Source organism: Trachypithecus francoisi, unplaced genomic scaffold (assembly GCF_009764315.1).
Source record: "Trachypithecus francoisi isolate TF-2019V2 unplaced genomic scaffold, Tfra_2.0 Lachesis_group0, whole genome shotgun sequence".
Lineage (NCBI taxonomy): Eukaryota > Metazoa > Chordata > Mammalia > Primates > Cercopithecidae > Trachypithecus > Trachypithecus francoisi.
In genome coordinates this window covers 128,675,981-128,694,060 of record NW_022681453.1, presented here as the reverse complement: position 1 = coordinate 128,694,060, position 18,080 = coordinate 128,675,981, and the positions used below count along the sequence as shown (strand labels likewise).

Sequence of the window (18,080 nt, the reverse complement as noted above, 5' to 3'; positions counted from 1 at the left end):
TCACCCCTAAATTACTTTCTTTTCAAGCAAACATGGAATAGTTGTTCAAATTGACATATAGTAAACTATTAAAGAAAAAAAAATTCAGAGCATTTTCTCCTACTACACTGGATATATACTAGATGTCAATAACAGTAACAAGGCTAAAAAAATCACAAAATTTAGGAGTTAAACAATAAACTACTAAATGTGCAAGGGGGTCAAGGAAGAAATCACTCTGGAAATTAGATCATATTTGAATGGAAGGATAATGAAAATGCTACATATCAAAAGTTGTGGATTCAACTAAAGCTATGCTTTGAGGGAAATTTATATATATATATATATAAATTAGATGAGAATAAAGATTAAAAGTAAGTATTTAAGCATCTACCTCAAGAAGTTAGAAAAGAAAAAGAAAATTAAATCTATAGAAAGTAAGATTGATTTAAAAAAAGAGAAAAGGGAGAGAGAAGGTACACCTACTCAGTAGCAGGACAATACTACAGATCTTACAGATGTAAAACTGACAAAAGATTATAAACAGTATTATGCCAATACATATACAAAATCAGATGAAGTGTACAGTCTTAGAAAAGTATAACTGACCAAGAGGAAATTTAAAAAATCTAAATAGTACTACATTTATTAAAGGACTGGATCTATAGTTTTAAACACTAGGTCTAGATAGCTTCATCAAATTCTATCAAACTTTTGAGGAAGTTTGAGGAACCCCAAATTGTACAAAATCCTCCTAAAAGAATAGAAAAGAGGGAAACCTTTCTAAGATATTTCATGAAGCCAGCATAGCCTTGATATCAAAACTTAATATGAATATTATAAAAAATAAAATTACAGACCTCTCTCTTTCTCTCTCTCTCTCCCTCCCTCCCTCCTTTTCCCTGTTTATTTCTTTCCTCTTTTTCTCAGGAACATAGATACAAAAATTCCAAACAAAATATTAGCAGACCAAATCTAGGAATGCTTACAAAGGTAATATACCATGACCAAGCTGAGCTTATTTCAGTAATGCAAGGCTGGTTTCATATCTGAAATTTATTTCTTTTAAATCATCACATTAGTGAAACAATTGGGAGAAAAATCATGTGATAATTTTAACAGGTCCAGAAATAGCAGTGGATAAAATTCAACACCCATTCATGTTAAACATTTTTAGCAAACCAGAAATAAGCGGTGTTGTGGATGGAATATTTGTGTCCCTCTGAAATTCGTATGTTGGAATCCTATCCCCCAATGTGATGGTATTTGGAGATAAGGTCTTTGGAAGGTAATAAGGGTTAAATGAGGTCATGAGGGTAGGACTTTCAGGGTGGCAATAGTGCCCTTTAAAGAAGAGATAACAGAGAGCTTGCTGTCTTTTTCTCCACATACACACATCATGGAAAGGTCATGTGAGGACACAGTGAGAAGACAGCAGTCTGAAAGCCAGGAAGGAAACCCTTCTCAGAACGTGACCATGCTGGCACCCTGATCTCAGACTTCCAGGCTTCAGAATTATGAGAAAATTAATTTCTGTTGTTTAAGACACCCAGTCTGTAGCATTTTTTTTTATGGCAACCTGAAAAGACTAAGACAGGAGGGAATTTCTTTAAACTGAGAAGAGGCATCTACAAAAAACCTACAGAAAGCATGATAATATATGATAAAATCTTGAAAGAGTTCCCTCTGAAATGTACAATGACACATGGATGCCCTCTATTACTACTTTTCAGCATTGTACTGGGGGTGCTTAGGCAATGGAAGAAGGCAAGAAAAACAGAAGGTATAATGTTTAGAAAGGAAGAAATAAAATTATCATTATTTGCAGATGACATAATTGTATATGTCGAAAATACAAAATAGTACACAAATAAGCTCTTAGAATTAATGTTTTAAAAGAATGTTGGCTATAAAGTCAATATATAAAAATAAATTGTATTTCTACATACCAGCAAAAATCAACTAGAAAATAAACTTAAGAAGTGATATTATATGTGATAGCATCAAAAATCATTAAATCCTTAGAAAATATGTACAGGACCTCTACAAACAGAATAATCACAACTGGGAGAATTTTTAAAGACTAAATTTAATGGAAGAATATAGCATGTTCATGGATTGAAAGACTTAATATTAAAATGTCATTTGTCCTCAAATTGATTCACAGATTAATGCAATTCCAATCAAAATCTCAGTTATATACTACGGAAGGTAGTAGGATTGGTAAAGAATTGAGTCTCATCAAAGTAAAGCTTTACTGAACAACCCAAAGAAGTCATCTAGCCCCATTAAATCAGCTGAGTCAAGAAAGAAAATCCAGTTTTGAAAGACCTGGGCTTTAAGGTGTGAGAAAAATAAGGAATTATTAAGCTAAATTAAGCTTATGCAGATGAGAACATGAATGTTTCTTTTGTGCTTTATGGATGCACATGCCTTTTACATCCATAATTTCCTTGATGGCAGCCAGCATCCTGATACGAAGGGTTATCTTTCACATTCTACTGGTGAGGAAACTAAGACCCAGAGAGCATTTAAAAGGTCATAGAGACTTGAAATTCTAGAACGGGGTAAGAACACATTTTTCCGCCTGGATTGTGTTCATAGCTCTTTCCAGAAAAAGATGTCGAAAACTAATATATGTGCACCACTCAGGGCATGCAGGTACATAAATAAATATTATTTAAATTTAAGGTATATACAATTGCGAAAAAGAAGATATGCACAAATGACTATTGCAAAAGGCAGAAAAGAATAAATACATGCTTTTGAATACACTCTTCCCTCAGCTTGGAATGCCTCGTGTGCCTTTATTCTCTGGCAAACTCTTTGTTGTCCTAAATTTCACTGCAGCGTTTTTTTTTTTTTTCTCTGAGTGATTTTCCCGTCCACACAAGCAGAGTTCAACATTAATTTCATTTGCAGAAGTAGTATTATACAGGGATTAAGAGCAAGGGCGCTGGAGTCATACTCTGAGTTTGCATCCTAGTTCTGACGCTTAGGAGTTATTTAACTTTAGGCAGGTTACTTAGCCTCTCAGTACCTTTATTTTCTTATCTGTAAAAAAAAGATAATATTAGTATCCATCTTATAGGATTATTGTAAAGATTAAATAAGTTAATATATGTAAAGTGCTAGAACGGTGCCTGGTACATAATAGTGCAATGGTACCTATTACATAGGTGAAAGCTGTGATTAATACTACTCAAAAATACTTATTGTGTGCCTCCAAGATGCCAGGGAATATGATCAGTTTAGTTGATAGGCAGACGTGAAATAAATAATTTCCTGTTTTGTAGTGGGGGTGACAGGCAGTGGGTAAATTACTAAACAAGATAATTTCCAGTTTCAAAATTTCTATGAAGGACACACACACACACACACACACACACACACACACAGGGATGTAATAGAGGGTAGTAGGGTGTGGGTGTTTTCTTGAAGTTGGATGGACAGAGAAGTGGTATTTAAGCAATCAGAGTAGAGCATACATACATCTTCATTGTTAATAACGGAAAATGAGAAGAGCCATGAGGAGATCCAGGGGAAGAATGTTCCAAGCTAGAAGAAAAGATAATGAAAGATGCCAAGATTAGGCAACTTTGGCATGTCTGAGAATGGAAATGAGATCGATGTGAGTGAAAAGTAGTGGAGGGCATGAGAGAGATGGAGAATGAAGCTGATGAGGGAAGCACATGTTGGATCATGCAAGACTTTGTAGACCATGGAAAGCGGTGCTGGGTCTATGAATAGCTGGAAACCACTGGAGTAAGTCATAAGCAGTAAGAAGATATGATTTGATTAACGTTTTAGAAAGACTTCTCTGACTTTTCTGTGGAGAATGGTTGCAGGAAGGCAGGACTGGAAGCGGAGACTATTAGGGAGACTGATAGGGCAAGAGATGGTGGCAGTAATGGAAATGGAGAAAAGGGGATCAATCCACCATAAGTTTTGGAAATGTAGTTTACAGGTTTGCCAATAGGCTGGATGTGTGGGTTAAGGAATGACAGGACTCCAAAATGACCAAATGGATGATCTAATCATTCTTTTGGGACATTGGTGGATTTAGAATATGCTTCTCTTCTTTATTTTTTTCACACAAATTCATAATGAATTATTATTTAGCTTCTTATTTCCCATTTATATTGCTTCTTGAGGACATGAGATTGCTTCTTGAGGACATGAGATTTATTTGTGTGTGTTTGTGTATGTGTGCAGTTGTATTTCTAGAGTAGTGTCTTTTTTTTTTTTTTTTTTTTTTGAGATGGAGTCTCAGTCTGTTACCCAGGCTGGAGTGCAGTGGCGTGATCTCAGCTCACTGCAGCCTCCGCCTCCCAGGTTCAAGTGATTCTCCTGCCTCAGCCTCCCAAGTAGCTGGGACTACAGGCATATGCCACCACACCCAGCTAATTTTTGTATTTTCAGTAGAGACGGGGCTTCACCATGTTGGCCAGGTTGGTCTCGAACTCCTGACCTCAGATGATCCACCCGCCTTGGCCTCCCAAAGTGTTGGGATTACAGGCGTGAGCCACCACACCCGGCCAAGTAGAGTGTCTTGTATTGCATGATCAATTAATGCTGGTTAGACTGAACTAAAATAGCACTAAGAGAAGTACAAATAAGGGAATGAGAATGGGAGAAATTATTTGCAGCAGAGGAAGAGACCAAGTCAAGCTTTTTATACTAATGGCACTTGAGATGGAGGTTTGACGGATAGCTGAGTGTGGTTATGCAACAATGAAGAAGAGCCTTCCAGGTAAGAGAAAACAGTGTGTACAAAGTAGGAAAGTGGGGAAGCTAGGATGTGCCCAGTGTAGAATCCTGTTTGGTTGCAGCATAGAGAGTGTGAAAGAGAGCACTGGGAGGTACAATTTTAAAGGAGGTTGATGCCAGACCTTGAAACACTTTGCATGGCAGGCCAGGAAATCTGAGCTTCCTTCAATAGGCCCTGGGGTGTGGTGGGATGGGAGGCATGGAAGGTTTCTGAGGAGGGAGTATTATAATCTGGTTAGAGTTGTGCATTAGGACATTTAATCTGGTATGGTATGCAAGAGAACTCTCACTTTCCGTGGTTGTAATATCTCCCTCTAAAAGTAGCTCCTATGGTCACTGTGCCATTATCCTCTAACCTCTCATCTGTAGTATTTAATCTTTCACTGGGTTGACTGATGGAGAAGCCATAACTCTTTTCATTACGGATCACAACTTGATTAGCATACCAAATCAAATTACATATTTCTGTACTTTTTACATATGCCATTTACACACACACAGAGAGAGAGAGAGAGAAAGAGAGAGAGAGAGAGATACTTCTCAAGACTTGGCTTTCTCTTTCTCTACTTTCCATTCCCAGGATAGATCTCAGGCTTCTTCTCAGAGTCACGTGGCCATGGAGAGAATGACAGTTCAGGTTCTGCTAAGCTCTCTGCCACACACTGGCTATGCTTCCCTTGCTTATCACATTGCCCAGCATGCTCTGAGAGTCATACTCCTATCCTTTTGTAATCTCAGTTCGGCTTTTTGGAAAGACATTTTTTCATCTCTAGTCTGAAAACATGTTGTCATAAAGCTTTCCTTCTAACAACAGAGATCTCTCTATCTCTCTCTTTCTCTCCCAAGTTGCTGCTTCTTTCTATAAAAGATATTTCCCAGCCGGGTGCAGTGGCTCACATCTGTAATCCCAGCACTTTGGGACGCCGAGACAGGTGGATCACAAGGTCAAGAGATCGAGACCATTTGGTCAACATGGTGAAACCTCATCTGTACTAAAAATGCAAAAATTAGCTTGGCATGGTGGCATGCACCTGTAGTCCCAGCTACTCAGGAAGCTGAGACAAGAGAATCGCTTGAACGCGGGAGGTGGAGGTTGTAGTCAGCTGAGATCATGCCACTGCACTCCAGCCTGGGTGACAGCATGAGACTCCGTCTCAAAAAAAAAAAAAAAAAAGAGATTTCCCTTCTCATCACAGGTATACTAGTATTCAAAGGGCAACTGTCCAAGCAGAAAGTCTCCTTTTCATCTCTTTATTTCTTCCAAACTCACTACATATGGATTACATGTGTATACCCAAGAAATGTAGAGCTGACTGTCAGATCAAACCAAAAGAACAAAATAGTTATTCTGACTGCACGTTACAGGAAAATATAATATTTCTAAACGGCAAATAAAGTATTATTCTTTCTTTTGAGAACCATTCTTGTTGGGATGAATTTCACTTAAATAAAGAATTAAAGAAATTGTTTTAAAAAATTCTTTAGCCGGCCGGGCGCGGTGGCTCAAGCCTGTAATCCCAGCACTTTGGGAGGCCGAGACGGGTGGATCACGAGGTCAGGAGATCGAGACCATCCTGGCTAACATGGTGAAACCCCTTCTCTACTAAAAAAAATACAAAAAACTAGCCGGGCGAGGTGGCAGGCGCCTGTAGTCCCAGCTACTCTGGAGGCTGAGGCAGGAGAATGGCGGGAACCCAGGAGGCGGAGTTTGCAGTGAGCTGAGATCTGGCCACTGCACTCCAGCCCCGGCGACAGAGCGAGACTCCATCTCAAAAAAAAAAAAAAAAAAAAAAAATCTTTAGCCACCACTTGAGTGTGACAAATATATTGATGCTTTAAGCTTCAAAATAAAAGTACACTGAAATGCCACCAAAAGGGTATTTTTAAGTACTTTTCCTTTATTTAAGAAGTATTATTTTCTGTATATTTATTCTAGAAAATACAAAGGCCAAAGAAGAATATAAAAATCACCAACTACATAAACAGAATTAAAAATCACATGATCATCTCAATTGATGCAGAAAAAACCTTTGATAAAATCCAACATCCCTTCATGAGTAAAACCCTCAACAAGCTAGGCATCAAAAGAATTTACCTCAAATTAATAAGAGCCATATATGACAACCCACAGCCAACATCATATTGAATGGACAAAAGATGAAAGCATTTCTCTTGGAAACTGAAACAAGACAAGGATACCTACTCTCACTACTCCTATTCAGCATAGTACTGGAATTCCTACCCACAGCAACAGGCAAGATAAAGAAATAAAAGGCATTTAAGTAGGAAAAGAAGTCAAAGTCAAACCATCTCTCTTCACTGATGATATGATTCTATACCTAGAAAACCCTAAAGACTCCACCAAAAGGCTCCTGAAACTGATAAATGACTTCAGTAAAGTTCCAGGATACAAAATCAATGCATAAAAATTAGAAGCATTTCTATACACCAATACCATTCAAGCTGAGAGCCAAATCAAGAATGCAATCCCATTAACAATAGTCACGAAAAATAAAATAGCTTAGAGTACATCTAACCAAGGAGATGAAAGATCTCCGCAAGGAGAACTACAAAACACTTTTGAAACAAACCAGAGATGACATACACAAATGGAAAAAAATTCCATGCTCATGGATTGGAAAAATCAATATTGTTAAAAAGGCCATACTGCACAAAACAATCTATAGATTCAGTGATATCTGTATCAAACCACCAATGTTATTTTTAACAGAATTAGAAAAAAACTATTCTAATATTTATATGAAACCAAAAAAGAGCCTGAATAACGAAAGCAACCCTAAGCAAAAGAAATAAAGCCAGGGGCATCACATCACCTGACTTCAAATTATACTATAAATCTACAGTAACCAAAACAGCATGGTACTGGTAAAAAAACAGATACATAGACCAACAGAACAGAATATAGAACCCAGAAATAAAGTTGCACACCTACAGTCATCTGACCTTCAACACAGTCAATGAAAACAAGCAATGGGGAAAGGACTTCCTAGTCAATAAATAGTGCTGAGATAGCTGGCTAGCCATATGCAGAACTATGAAACTGGGCCTCTACCTTTCCCATATACCAAAATCAACTAAAGATGGATTAAAGAAAGATTTAAATGTAAGACCTCAAACCATAAGAACTCTAAAAGAAAACCTAGGAAATATTATTCTGGACATCAGCCTTGGGAAACAATTTATGTCGAAGTTCTCAAAAGCAATTTCAACAAAAACAAAAATTGACAAGAGGAATGTAATTAATCCAAAGAGCTTGTACATAACCAAAGAAACTGTCAACAGAGTAAACAGACAACCTACAGAATAGGAGAAAATATTCACAAACTATGCATCTAACAAAGGTCTAATATCCAGAATCTATAAGGAACTTAAATAATTCATCAGTCATGAAACAACCCCATTAAAAAGTGGGCAAAGAAAACAATGAAACACTTCTCAAAAGAAGACATACAAATTTGGCCAACAAACATGAAAAAATGCTCGACATCACTAATCATGAGAGAAAGGCAAATCAAAGCCACAATGAGATGCTATCTCACACCAGTCAGAATGGCTATTATTAAGTAGTCAAAAAACAATAGAAGCTGGTGAGGCTATGGAGAAAAGGGAATGCTTATACACTGTTGGTGAGAATGTAAAATAGTTTAGCCATGGTGGAAAGCAGTCAGGAGATTTCTCAAAGAACTTAGTAACTACCATTCAACCCAGCGATCCCACTACTGGATATATACCCCAAAGAAAATAAATAATTCTACTGAAAAGACACATGTACTTTTATGTTCATTGCTGCCCTACGCACAATAGCAAAGACATGGAATCAACCTAGGTGCCCATCAACAGTGTATTGGATAAAGAAAATGCGATGCATATACACCATGGACTAGTATGCAGCTACAAAAAGGAACGATATCATGTCCTTTGAAGTAACATGGATGCGGCTGGAGGCCACTTTCCTAAGTGACTTAACGCAGAAAAAGAAAACCAAATACTATATGTCTTCGCTTATAAGTGGGGGATAAACAATGGGTACTCATGGACATAAAGACGGGAACAATAGATACTGGGAACTACTAAAGGGGGAAGTAGGGAGAAGGGCAAGGGTTGAAAAACTACTTGTTGGGTACTATACTCACTACCTGGGTGATGGGATCATTCATATCCCAAACCTCAGCATCATGCCATATACCCAGGTAACAAACTTGCACATATATCCCCTGAATCTAAAATAAAAGTTGAAATTATATTAAAAAATGTATTGCTCTTAAATCTGAGAACTGGTTACATGGTTCTATGCTTTATTATAAGACAGAACTTTATGGTTTTTTAATTATACAGGTAAAAATGTCCAGATATATGTGGAAAACATGTATTTAAACACATACCCAAATATGGAAAATATTTGGGTATATGTCCACATATATTCAAAGTATTCACGTGTGTGTATGTGTATGTATATACATATATTTTAAAACTAGAACCATTAAACCTGAAAACATGTTGTCATAAAGCTTTCCTTCTAACAACAGAGATCACTCTATCTCTCTCTTTCTCTCCCAAGCAGCTTCTTCTTTCTGTAAAAGATACTTCCCTTCTCATCACAGGTGAACTGGCATTCAAAGGGCAACTGTCTAAGCCCTTGTATATATATATATACACATATATATGTCAGTTAATATTACCCTTTGGACAACTTTGGACATTACTAAAATTTTCCAATAACATAATTTTAATGACATTAAAGTATTTCAGCTTCTGCATGTACCCTAATTTATCTTGCCACTTTATATTGTTGCACATTTTAGTAGCTTTGGTTTTTCACTACTGTCAATAATAAAGTGTCTATTTTTGAAAGCCAAAAAACCTCCCACAAAGATAACTTATATTTTAATGAATATTCTTCAATTCTTTGTTCTATGCATATACATACATGCATATAATTAATTTTTACAAAAATAGGATTATGCAGTACAGACTATTTTTTTTTTTTTTTTTTTTTTTTTTGAGACGGAGTCTCGCTCTGTCGCCCAGGCTGGAGTGCAGTGGCCGGATCTCAGCTCACTACAAGCTCCGCCTCCCGGGTTCACGCCATTCTCCTGCCTCAGCCTCCCGAGTAGCTGGGACTACAGGCGCCCGCCACCTCGCCCGGCTAGTTTTTTTGTATTTTTTAGTAGAGACGGGGTTTCACCGTGTTAGCCAGGATGGTCTCGATCTCCTGACCTCGTGATCCGCCCGTCTCGGCCTCCCAAAGTGCTGGGATTACAGGCTTGAGCCACCGCGCCCGGCCAGTACAGACTATTTTTAATGCACCTTTTCACTTCACATATTGTGAACATTATGACATTAAATAATGTGTTGATATAACATTTTATTAGGCTGTAGAATATTTCATTGTATATCATATGGCTGTATCATAATTTATTTAATGAATTCCATTTTATGAGAAACATAGATTGCCCTCTTTTTCCTTTTCTTTTTTCTTTTTTTTTTTTTTACAAAAAAAGGTGAGATCTCACTATGTTGCCCAGGCTGGATTCGAACTCCAGGGATCAAGGGATCCTTCTGCCTCAGCCTTTTGAGCAGCTGGGATTACAGGTATGCACCAAGGCATGTGCCCGCTTTTACTACTGATGACAAAATACCCATGCAACAAAATCTTCGGATATAAACACACAAAATTGTAATGATAAATTCTTAGAGAGTTTAGTCAAAGTGTATTCAAAATATCATGGCTTTTGATGTTTTCAGTTTAAGACAACAGGCTGAGAAGAGGTTACATCCCTAATTAACAAGATTGAGTTTAGAAGTGGCCCATCACGCTCAAAAATGACAAAGCTTGCTCCACAGCCATCTTTAGAATACTCCAGTTTATAAATAACAAAAATTCCATTGTAGATTTGCTCACAAAACTCCAAACAATAAAAGCCTATTTCCTTTTTGCTTTAGTTGTCGCAAACTTAAGTGAGGGAAATTAATAATTAATCCCTTTTTAGTTCCTTTATGCAGAAATTCCCTTCCTTAGTGCAGGATCTATATACCCAATAAAGAAGTTATGACTGTATGGAATTAAAATTCGAAAATAGTCTGGGCCTGGTGACTCACACCTGTAATCCCAGCACTTTGGGAGGCCAAGGCAGGTGAATTACTTGAGGTCAGGAGTTCAAGACCAGCCTGGCCAACATGTTAAGACCCCATTTCTACTAAAATGACAAAAATTAGTTGGGCATGGTGATGCGTGCCTGTAATCCCAGCTCTCAGGAGGCTGAGGCACGAGAACCGCTTGAACCCATGAGGTACAGGTTGCAGTGAGCTGAAATGGCACCACTGCACTCCAACTGGGTGACAGAGCCAGACTCTGTCTCAAAAATTAATTAATTAATTAAGGAAATAAAGAAAGGAGACTTTCAACAAGATAGCAAGATAGTGTTTTTTCTTCCTCTTTCTCTCCCTCTCTCTCTTCCTTCTTTTCTTCCTTTTTAAAAAGCAGAATAGTGGTACAGTACAGGAACCCAAAAGGAACCAAAAGGCTAATCTGAACCATAGCATCCTTCAGATATATATGGTTATACAGCACTACTTTGGTGATTTTATATATATATATAGTATATGTAATATACTATATATAGTATGTTATATTATATATAGTATATACCAATTTACTATATATACTACATATATAGTATATTTACTCCTCTCCTTCCCTTGACACCTACATATTTCTTTTCTAATCCTTCCACTTACTCCTCTGTTGTTTATTTCCTATTTCACTACTTCCTAACCATTTCCCTAGCCAGACCACACACACACACACACACACACACAGACTCCTTCACATTGTCTTGAAGCATAATTCCCAGCATCTAGTCAATCCCCCTCTGGCCTTCATAATTACTGTATTTGTCTGACCTTCCCCAAACGCAATTTTCATGATTTCACTCCTCTGGCAAGAAGTTTTAATTGCTCTCCGAGTTATATCTTCCCTCACGTCCTTAGTCTGAGACCTCTACTAGTTGTCTCAACACAAGTTCAGCAACCTTCCTGGGACATTTGGTTACTCTCTGGCCCAAACAAGACATCAATAACCCCACAAGGGATGATACATAATAGCGAATATGTTCTCATGGAACCTCCCCAAAGGTCCTTTCCTTATTCAGTTTGTTAGCATGGTTTTCCCTCCTTAACATCTGACAGCCCTTGCCTTTCTAGGTCCATTTCCCGCTTTTCCTTCATTCCTTACAACCTTCTATACTCAAACCACTCCAGACAGTTTGCCATCCCTGGAAGACAGATGCTCTTCCACATCTCATTATCTTGACTACTGGTGTTCTTAGTGTCTTCCTTTCACCACTTAGAGAAAGGTAGGACCAATACCAACCAATATCACTTCTGCAAACTGACCTCCCTAACCTGCATCTACTGCTTTTTATTCTATTTTATCACAGTGTATTAGGCCGATTTCATGCTGCTGATAAAGACATACCCAAGACTGGGCAATGTACAAAAGAAAGAGGTTTATTGGACTCACAGTTCCACATGATTGGGGAAGTCTCACAATCATGGTGGAAGGTGAAAAGCACATCACACATGAAGAGAATTCTTAAGAATTAGCCCTATGAGTATTTAGATTCTGTTGCTATTTTTTCAATTAACTGTTGTGGGTTTCTTTTTAAGACTCAATATCTTCAGCTCCTTCAGCTGTTACTCATGTGACTTGGCCTCATTTCTTACACCCTCTAGGATGCTATCTCTTGGACAAGCTCCAGCTGTGTCAATCAAGGTCCCTCTTAGAACTTGATGAAGCCCATAGCTAAACAACACCCCAGATGTTTTGTAACTGGTACAGAAGACAATGAAAATATCACCTCCTTTGTCCAGACATTTACTTCTGTTGATGTAGTCTGAAATTGCATTACGGTTCTTGGCAACTAAGCACTTACTGGTTCACTTTATACTTGCTGTCAACGAAAACCTTGTATTTTTTAACTTTTACATGAGTTATAAGTATTATGACATTTATGAATGGGAATTTATAGATTATAAATTACTATACTAATGTGATCTATTAATAGTAGTATATATGGTAGATTTGACCCATATTTAAAGAAAAAGAGTTCATAGAACACATTTTAATTGGTGCATATTAGTACTTCCTTCTAAAAAGCCCTATACAATTTTTAAAAAACAGGTTAGGGCAATCTGCCTGCAAATAATAGAGGCAAATCTCTGTAACTAGGAGCTTTATCACCCATGGACTCTGATATTTCTTTTCTTTCTTTCTTTCTTTCTTTTTTTTTTTTTTTGAGACAGAGTCTCACTCTGCTGCCTAGGCTGTAGTGCAGGGTCATGATCTCAGTTCATTGCAACCCCTGCCTCCTGGGTTCAACTGATTCTTGTGTGTCAGCCTCCCAAGTAGCTGGGAATACAAGCATGCATCACCATGCCCAGCTAATTTTTTTTTTAGTAGAGACGAGGTTTTGCCAGTTTTGGCCAGGCTGGTCTTGAACTCTTGTCTTCAAGTGATCTGACCGCCTCAACCTCCCAAAGTGCTGAGATTACAGGCATGAGCCACTGCACCTGGCCACCCATGGACTCTAATATTTCTAAAACGCTCTGGTGGTGCGTAACTTCAATCTAGAAATCAGGCAACACAATTTTTATTATGCAGGCTGCTCTGGGCAACTACTATCAGGTCAGAATATTTATACTTGGGCAGAGTCTCTTCATCAGATATACACATGGAAATCATAGTATTTGGTAGCCTCTTGAGGGGAAATAGCCATCCTGGAAAAGCACAAAGTGCCCTGCCTAAGAACTGGAACTAATACATTTAGTTCTGAAACTTGTAGTAATCACGTAGTAACTGCATAACATAATAGTAGGTGCTTTGAAGGCTGTAAGCACAAAGGGGTTCCTGCCTTTACTCTGAGAGGAGACAGATATTTGCATATACAAGTAGCAGTATATTCATATATAACCATCATCAATGAGTCAGTCCACTTTCATATTTACTCAATACTTTATAAAATAATAAAGATCATTTAAGAACGTCCCCCACCCCCTTTTTTTTTTTTTTTAAGTAATCTGGACTTTTCAAGAGGCCTCAGGTTTTCTACAAATATACAAGAAAAAAACAAACAACCCCATCAAAAAGTGGGCAAAGGATATGAACAGACATTTCTCAAAAGAAGACATTCATACAGCCAACAGACACATGAAAAAATGCTCATCATCACTCGCCATCAGAGAAATGCAAATCAAAACCACAATGAGATATCATCTCACACCAGTTAGAATGGCAATCATTAAAAAGTCAGGAAACAACAGGTGTTGGAGAGGATGTGGAGAAATAGGAACACTTTTACACTGTTGGTGGGATTGTAAACTAGTTCAACCATTATGGAAAAGAGTATGGCAATTCCTCAAGGATCTAGAACTAGATGTACCATATGACCCAGCCATCCCACTACTGGGTATATACCTAAAGGATTATAAATCATGCTGCTATAAAGACACATGCACACGTATGTTTATTGCAGCACTATTCACAATAGCAAAGACTTGGAATCAACCCAAATGTCCATCTGTGACAGACTGGATTAAGAAAATGTGGCACATATACACCATGGAATACTATGCAGCCATAAAAAAGGATGAGTTTGCGTCCTTTGTAGGGACATGGATGCAGCTGGAAACCATCATTCTTAGCAAACTATCACAAGAACAGAAAACCAAACACCGCATGTTCTCACTCATAGGTGGGAACTGAACAATGAGATCACTTGGACTCGGGAAGGGGAACATCACACATCGGGGCCTATCATGGGGAGGGGGGAGGGGGGAGGGGGGAGGGATTGCATTGGGAGTTATACCTGATATAAATGATGAATTGATGGGTGCTGACAAGTTGATGGGTGCAGCACACCAACATGGCACAAGTATACATATGTAACAAACCTGCACGTTATGCACATGTACCCTAGAACTTAATGTATAATAATAAAAAAAATTTTTAAAAAATAAAAAAAAGACAAGAAAAAAAAAAAACTTAATAACAGCATTGAGGCACCTCTGTTGATACAGTCTCAACAAACACATCAAGTTTAGGAAACACTAGTAATTGGGCCTGGCTAGAATTAATGTATTTATGGGGAATGAGATCCAAAAGATCTACACTACTAGGCAGGGGCCACGTATAAAGGGCCTTGTTTGTTGAAGCAGAACATACATTGTTTTTATGTAGCCACTACCCTTCTCTACATTCTCTTTGTATCAGAACATTCTTTTCCATGAGGGAACCCTCTTCACATGGTTGGCAAAGGCAAAAAGACACTGCCCCTTTTATCCTTACCCAGGCACAAGGGTGGACACATAACCTAGGCGTGGGCAGTCAGAGAACCCTATACGTCAGGCCATAGTGATCAGTATGGGCAAGCAAGTGACACAAGGCAGGCTAATCAGGGTCCTGCCCTGGGCTTTTCTGTTACAGATACGGAGAAAGAACAATTATTTTTGGAGGGGTTACCGAGCTGACACAATGGGAATGATAGTGGGGTTAGGGGAAAGAAGGCTGCCAGCAGGGGAAAGGAGGCTGCCAGCACCACCTTGATGCCAAGTGGACACAGCCTGAGAAACACACCCAGATACAGCCCAGTTGATACCATTCATCACTGAATGAAGACAGGTCTGCCCCTTGCACTTTGTAGTTATGTTAGCTATGCTGGTTATACTAGTTAGTGGGATAAATCCCATGTATTGTTTAGGTTGGTTTGAATCAGCTTTTGTTGTTTACAACTAACTTGACTCTATAGTTTATGTCATCATATAGAATTTGGTATCATGACGTTAATATCAAAATGTACATTGGATTTCTAAGTATTACATATCTATATTTGGTGTCTAAGTGTAAATATGTACATATATACATACATATACATGTATGTTGTATGTATTTATGTATGTATGTCCTTATCTACCTGTCTATCTCATACAGGCTAAAATACTGTGCCCAATACCCTGATCTAAACTTTATTACAATTTCAACCTCACTGTCTCTTCTGCCGCCCAAGATAACAAAAGGAAAGAAGGCCAACGGGAAGAAGGTGGCTCCAGACCCTGCTGTCTTGAAGAAGCAGGAGGCCAGGAAAGGGGTGAATCCCCTGTTAGAGAAAAGGCCTAAGAATTTTGGCATTGGACAGGATATCCAGCCCAAAAGGGAACTCACCTGCTTTGTCAAATGGCCCACTATATCAGGTTGCCGTGTCAAAGAGCTATCCACTATAAGTAGCTGCAAGTGCCTGCTGTAATTAACCGGTTTACCCAGGCCTTGGACCTCCAAAAGAGCCACTCAGCTGCTTAAGCTGGCCCAAGTACAGACCAGAGACATGGCAAGAACAGAAGAAGAGACTATGAGACCATGCTGAGATGAAAGCTACTGGCAAAGGGAATATTTCCACCAACAGACCACTTGTCCTTCTAGCAAGAGTTACCACCATCATCACCTTGGTGGAGAACAAGAAGGCTCAGCTGGTGGTGACTGCACGTGACGTGGATCTCATGGAGCTGATTGTCTTCCTGCCTGCCCTGTCTCATAAAATGGGGGTCCCTTACTGCATTATTAAGGGGAGGACTGGGACCTCTAAGTCTGGGACCTCTAAGAAGACCTGTACCACTGCTGCCTTCCCACAGGTTACCTCAGAAGACAAAAGAGCTTTGGCTAAGCTGGTGGAAGCTATCAGGACCAATTACAATGACAGATATGATGAGATCTGTTGTCACTGGGGAGGTATTATCCTGGGTCCCAAATCTGTGGCTCACGTAGCAAAGTTGGAAAGGCAAAGGCGAAAGAAATTGCCACTAAAGGGTTAAGTGTACACTGCTGAGCTTTCTGTACATAAAAATAATTAAAATAATACAAATTATTAAAGAACTTTCAGCCTCACATTTGACAAGGTACAGTTTCTTTCCTTATATTCTATTGCAAAATAGATTTTTATTAGCATTCCTACTTATGAAGATGCCTTGAGAATTAATGAGCTAAAATGAGCTGGCTTTGGGGATGTGAATAGAGCCTGCTGATGCCAAGTGATTAACATATACCTGTTGAAAGCAGGCTTATGAGGTCTCCACTTACCCGTGCCTTAATTATAGCCAACTCCAGTGCTTCTTTAGCTTGTAATTTTGGATGAATATCCAAATTCTAAAATTTACTAGCTAGTGCTCTATTTGCAAAAATGGAGAACATTGCAATCTTAAAACTTGCTTCATAATTGATCTTCATAATTTTATGATGCATCAAAATAAGTCATGTCTGAAGTAAATGTTCTAATTTTAGATGGCACTGCTTTTTAAATTTTTATCAAAACTCACTTTAATGTAGAAGCATTTCCAGTACACTTACTGATAAAGACATATTCCAAAAGAAGGAAGAATTTGCATGGTTTTTTTCTGACTGAATGAGACCTCTAAAACAAATTCTCATCTATAATGCATGGCGTTTATTTTAAAGCAAAAATCATGCCACACCTTGCCATGAGTAAATAATTACATTTTCAACTCTCATCCTCCTTTGTTCAGGGCCAGTCATAGTTGGACTGTTCCACAAAAACATTACATTGAATTTTTCCAATAATTTAATAAAAAGTAATATGCATTAATATTACAAATTGCCTATACATGCAAACAAGTACACCTACAATAATTTGACCAGTTAAATGAGAATAATTTTTTATTTCAAAAAAGTCAATCAGTTTTGTTAGTTTTATTTATTTTTTAATGACTTGATCAAACTGGACTTTTGGTGTACCACCTAAAACAAGCCTAAGGCATCAGAAAAGATGCAAGCTTTGCCCAGGGAACCATCATAAAACTTAATTGCTGAATATAGTCAGAGGACAGCTGTGCCTTATACATGCTAAGTTTACTTTTTAATTTTACTTATTTATTAAATTAGAAACAGGGTCTCCTTTTGTGGCCTAGGCTGTAGCCTCCAACTGTCGGGTTCAGGCAACCCTCCTGCCTCAGCCTCCTGAGTAGCTGGGACTACAGGTGTGCACCATCATGCTCGGCTAGTTTATTTTATTTTATTTTTTGTAGAGATGGGGTTTTACTATGTTGATAAGGTTGGTTTCAAACTCCTGGGCTCAAGCGATCCTCCCACCTTGGCCTCTCAAAGTGCTGGGATTACAGGCATGAACCACTGCGCCTGGCCTCCTGCAAAGTTTAAATTCAGCTGTGTGAAGATACTTGATACCTACAGCAAACAGTCACCAGAATTCACATATTCATTTTGTTTCAGTACTTTAACAAACAGTGCT

General features: G+C 38.3%; 1 pseudogene; it reads left to right on the top strand.

The window, feature by feature from the left end:
• The first annotated feature begins 15,722 nt into the window (after positions 1–15,722).
• LOC117078513 lies at positions 15,723–16,632 on the top strand (annotated as a pseudogene).
• Positions 16,633–18,080: the final 1,448 nt, after the last annotated feature.